Genomic DNA, 6,107 nt, shown 5'->3' with positions numbered 1-6,107 from the left:
GAATGAAAAATTGAGAAAAAATGAAATATTTGAGTTTCCCTCCTTGGCAAAGGGACATTGTCCCATATTGGAGGAAGAAAAGGCTTTTAATGGGTATATATATAATTGCTCTTCTTCTAGCTCTTAAAGAGTTAAGAAGAAGGCAAGCCTCGTGCAGTTGTCATCATCGCTTGGCTCGGCTTCGGATTCGGTCAAAGATTGATTGATTAATCTTTTTGGACAAAATTCCTTTCAATTATTTAATTAATCGAAAAATTCAATCCAGAATAACCCGCGACCCGTCCATGGTTGTTTCTGAAAGGTTGCAAACCTTTTCAAAAACAGTGCCAGCAACTCTATAAATATACTTTGAATCCCACAATTTTTCCTTACGAAATTTACTGATCTTCTTCTTCTTCTTCTGCACAAAAATTCCAGTGTGTTTTACAGCCTTCGAGTGGGTCGCTGTTCACCGGCATTTTTGGTACCAACACTCCGGTGAGTTAAATCGTTCTATCCTGGGAGGATATATTCCAGCACCTCGGGTACTTAAGGAGAATAATTTCCTTAAGGACACACTGTGTATTGAGTGGACTCGATTTATTCTTATACTGTTTTTTCAGAATTTATTTCGTTAAACAACTGTTACTAACTTTCTGTTTTGTTTATATATTTAAGAAAGTTTAATAGTTTAATTGTTTATTACAGCAATACAGATTTATAACAAGGACTAGCTAGATATTATATCGCTCGCTCCCACTCATCCCTCCACTAGGAGTTCCTATCCTTTTGCAAGACATTAAACCTAGCATGACATATTTTAGAAGATTTAGATATAAACCTGCTCAAATCTTCCATTCTCCTAGTAAGTTTTTGAATGTCCTTTAAGGACTTTAGGGATTGTATGTTCTATATAGCTTTTTATCTTATCAGGGTTAGCTTCAATGCCTCGTTAAGTAACCAAGTATCCAAGGAATTTCCTAGTGCACATCTCGAAGATGAATTTCTCTGTATTCAATCTCATGTTATATTGTCGTAGTATCTCGAAATCCTAACTTAGATTTTCTAAGTATTGTTTCGGCTATTAGAAATTTTACAAGCATATCATCAATGTAGATTTCCATTGTTCATTCCAAATGTTGAAATTGAGGAGCCTCTGATAAGTAGCTCCCGCATTCTATAAATCGAAAGGCATGTCTTGTTCAGTAATAAAGACGTGTCTTCTTAGTCACCCGGGTGCATGACTTGATTATACCCCGGGAATGCATCCATAGAACTAAGTATTTTGTGTCGTGCTGTTGCATCCACCAATTAGTCTATGTTTGGTAAAGGGAAGGATTACATGAGACATAATTTATTTAGATCAGTGAAGTCTGGCATATTCTCCATTTTTCATTTTTCTTACGGACTAACATTATATTAGCTAACCAATCGAGATAACGTACCTCGCAGATTGATGCCTTATTGATAAGCTTTTGTAGCTCCTCATTGACGATTCGATTTCGTTCAGCTTCAATTTTCCTTTGTTTTTGTTTAGTACAAGGGCTGGGTCCATGCTTAGCTTATATTTAATGATCTATCCCGATTTATCTGCATGTGACCAAGCGAAACAATCTGCATGATGTCTAAGAAATTGAATGCATTTACCTCACAAGTCCAGTTGTAGGTCTATTCCAATGTAGACATTTTTGTGTTCATCATTTAGGTTGAAGTGGTTGGGCTTGAGTGTTACCGTTGCAGTTACAAGCGACTTGTTTCTCTTCCTTAATTTCTTGAATCCCTCAGGGGTTTTTGAACTTAACCACTTAGTGGTAATTAGTCAAGGAACAACTTCTGGGGAGTACATGTATCGTCTCCCAATGATGGTGTTATAGCTGATGGACAATCCATCACCTAATATGTTATCAATAGGTTAAGTATAGCGACGAAGGAGGGAAGTGCAACTTCACCATAGAGTGGACTTTTAGATAATCTAAGACTCAACCCCCATCTACTTGAAATTTTTGCGTTGTATGATATTAACATTCTTGAATCGACCAGGATGTATCTGATCATTCAATTAGAAATATGTAAGGAGATTACTAGGCATCATGATGAGGGTATTATCGTCCATGTCTTCATTGGTGAATATAATTTTACTTGGGGGTATGTCATCCAGCTTTCTTTTAGTTTGACTTGGGCTAGCCTAGATTGCTCGAGTGAGATTTTTTGCAGTGCTGCAAGTAACACTACTAACTTCGGATCCCCTAGTGATTCAGTTGATGGCCCGTGCTACATTTGGAGGATCACGTTTTTGGGCAGATTTAGACACCATTTCTTTACCTTTCTCGACGACATGTGTGTTAAGTGTCTGTCTTGACGAGATCTGCCACTTCTAAGCGATATATGTTAGTGACAATAAACTGTATCATGACAGTGGATGATACAAGCAATATTTATTGTTGTATCATCAGTTAGCCGATTTCTTCATCTTTTCAAGCCACTTGACCGTATTTCCCATCTTTTGGAGTGTATCAGCGGCTCAAACTCAAATATGCAGAAGCAATAAAAATAAAATAGGATTAAATTAACATTAATTTGTGGTCTGTTGCAGGTATAATGGTTGTCTCTAAGATGCCTACTCGCATTCATGGAGCGGGAGGAGATGGTAAACCTCTGCCAAAGAAGCCGACTACTAATAAGAACGCACATGCGCATGCAAGTAAAGAGAAGTGGACCAAGCTAAGGCAACCACACAAGGAATGACCTCTTAGCTAGGTGGATACTGAGGCCACAACACTAAGTATTGAGTCGCTCGCACAACCACAACAAAGGGCATAGACACGGTTGTCTAGGCCAGTAGAGGTTCCATTTCAGATTAGAGAGGGAGCTTCAAAGCCACCTCTGGCTAAGAAGCAAAAAACATCTGAGGTGAATGGAAAAGGGAAGGCAAAGAAGGTTGTTGAGGCATAGTCTGAGTCTGACTCGTCTGATACTAAGATAGAGATTCCATTGCTCGAGGGTGACGGAAAACTAAACACTCCAATTCCAAATTCTGTATGGGAGAAAAAATTCGTAAGCTCGCTCTCTTGGAGGATACATGATAGCATAAAAATGAAGCACGTCCTTCCTCAATTGCTAGAAAGGCTATTGAACCTAGATGCTGAAAAAAATGCTTGTGTCAACATATATAGTGACAGAGATAGAGGAAATAGGATGGTTACTCTTTTCCCAAGGACCAAAGGGCAAATTAAAGCTAACTTGACTCTTGTAAAAGAGTTGTATGCCAACTAGGATACAACTAGGCGTGTCATTGTGAATGATAGTAGGCTATAATTATGTAGTTTAGCTACTATTTGCTCTCTAACTTAGCTGTACTTTATTGATATTTAAAAGTTAAATGATAACAAATTACTCTAATTAAGAACTTTATGTTTTGTAGGAGCAATTCCGGACTATGGGACGTTAAAGAGTGTTTCGGAGATAATATGGAGCATTGAAGGCCAATTGGAGGTTAGCGCGCTTAAAAAGAAGAAAGAAAAAAATATTGCAGAAAATCCTCCAGGTGCGCGGTCTATGCGCGGCCGCGCACTGGGTCGCGCATGTCAGGCAGAAACTGGCCAAAGTGCGCAGTCGATGCGCGGTGGATGCGCGGCCGCGCACGTGCTTCCGAGAAAAATCGTCCAAGGCCAGTTTTGTAATTTGAGAGGCGACTAACCTTGACCTATATGAAGCCCAGCTCGCCCAAAAAGAGGGTATCTCTGTTTTTAGAAGAACTTTTGGAGGCAAGAACACAAAAGGAGCAAGACGGACAATTCTCCTACGAGTTTTTCATCATCTTCTTCTTAATTCCATTGTTGGTTATGACTTTTTATATTGTAATCTTGCATTGTAGTATGAGTAGCTAAACCCATCATCTAGGGTTGATGGAACTAATTGTTGAATGAAGTCTTCATTACGTTTTGATATAATTGAAACGTTTTTACTCTATAATTGTTCAACTATGTGTTTCTTGTGATTAATTGAAAGGGCCCTTGATTAATTATGTCTAGTTTTCTAGTGTTGCTTGAGAAAGAACACTTGATTAGATTGTTGTTGAACAACGCCACTTTTGAGTAAGTTAAGAGATTAATTACTTGAATTTAAAAGCAGGATTAGAGATAACGAAGCTTTGGTGTGATATTTATGAGTTGTACAAATTGTTAACTAGAGTAGTTCGAGAGAATGCTTCTAGTAAATTATCGTAATTGATCGAGAGATAAGTACGGTAAGCAAGAACTCATCATCTTTATAGAGTGTTACGGCGAGATTATAGCTAACGTGTCAAGAATTAATCTCACAATTGGGGAAATCAATAAGCGTAGATTCTTTTACCCTTGAATTCAACTTCATTCTTGCTTATTGATAGTTTTTATTGTCATTTTTCCTTAGTTAAATAATTTCTGTTAATTATCAAATAAAATCTTGAACTCTAAAAATTGTCTGAGCTTATCATTAGCGATACTAAAAGTTGTAGCAAATAGGTTAGTTCCTTGTGGGATTCGATTCCGGACTCTTGAAACTGATTATTTTTGCAGCGACCACTTAGTCATTTTTATAAGGAATAGTTGGGCGTGATCAGTGAGGCTTTAGAGGAATGGATGTTGATATTTTTATTGAGGTAATCAACAAGTACTACAGGGCAACAAATCAAAATATGATACATTATTGGAGGAAAGAGCAAAGACCACACTTGACACATATGCTTCAGACTTTGTGCAAAGATCCGAGTATTGCAAGTTGGAGCAAGAGGAATGGCTTGGCAAAGGCTATCATGAACAGGGAGAACCAAGCTTGGCTCAATTAGATATGCGACAAATGGATTCCAGCAACTCACAAGACCATTATGATACGGGAGCGAGTTTTTCTAATTTATGATTTTATGACACTGGTCTATGTGAACATTGGAGAGATGCTGAGGAGTTAGATGGGTTAGATGCGAAAGAACATGCAGTGAGGACTGTACCTTGTACACGCCTTGACTGCACTACTGGAGAGGTACGAGATGTATGAAAGGGAAAATTGATGCTTGATGCACAAGAGAAGGCATTTCATGATGTTGCTTTGTCCAAGACCCGAATAAAGACAACCTCCAGAAGAAAGGCCAGGAAGAGCGAATTTCTGCCAGGAGGCATATGATCATGCATTGATGGCTTCAGTAGAGACGGGGAAAACGGATCCAGTCCCAGTTTGGTTATATGATAGCCGTATTTAAGAAGACGCTGTTGACAAAGTCAGTTGGGGTACAGACTGATCCAGAGGAGCTGTAGAGGATGGAGTCTAGTGTGAGTGATAACACTCTTGTTGAGGAGCCGAAAATGATTGTTGCTACTGGGAGTCAAGACATGAGGCTGCTGTGACTTTAGACCCTCCTACTGAGGAGGGCGAGCTGATAAAGGCCATGGAAACATTCGGCATCACGCTTTAGGATCCAGTAGCATAAGGATTGAGGTTCGAGACCTGTCCCTACCGTATCCAAAGTCGACTTGAGGAAGTTTCTAACACTCAGTCTACTTTTGAGCTTCATATTATTTTTGTGATGGCGGGCAACTGAGGACAATGCACAATTTAAGCATGGGGTGGGGGTTCCAGACTTTTTCTAGTTGGCCTGTACTTTAACTGATATTCTTGATCTATGTATTGCTTGCTTTTTGTTATATATGATGATCATGACTTGAGTCCACTGTAATTGTATAACATTAGTGTAGTTGTTTTCTTGGCTTAATCCCGGATGGTTTCTTTCAAAAATCCAATAATTGCATCTTAAATCCATGTTCTTAAGATAAAATCAATGATAGATTTATATGGCACAAATAAATCCGACTTAGAATCTCTTAACCCGATTGTAGACATTAATCTTGCTTAAATCATCTAAAATCAAGCTCCCAAGTCTCTATAATGGTAGAGAATGAACCAAAAAGCATAAAATGGTACTATTTTTAGAAGTATGAGATTGTGCCTTGTAGTTTTGGGTGTGCGTCACACGGCTATGTCCTCTCACGAATCCTGATTTCACAACAGTACATCTCTCAATAAATAATGAATTTGGAAATAATTCGAAAATAAAAATTATAGTCCTTTGAATCTAATTTCTAATGTTTTAAACTGTT

The sequence above is a fragment of the Nicotiana tabacum genome, chromosome 15, assembly GCF_000715075.1.
Source record: "Nicotiana tabacum cultivar K326 chromosome 15, ASM71507v2, whole genome shotgun sequence".
Taxonomy (NCBI): Eukaryota; Viridiplantae; Streptophyta; class Magnoliopsida; order Solanales; family Solanaceae; genus Nicotiana; species Nicotiana tabacum.
Note: the sequence above shows the minus strand (reverse complement) of the source record.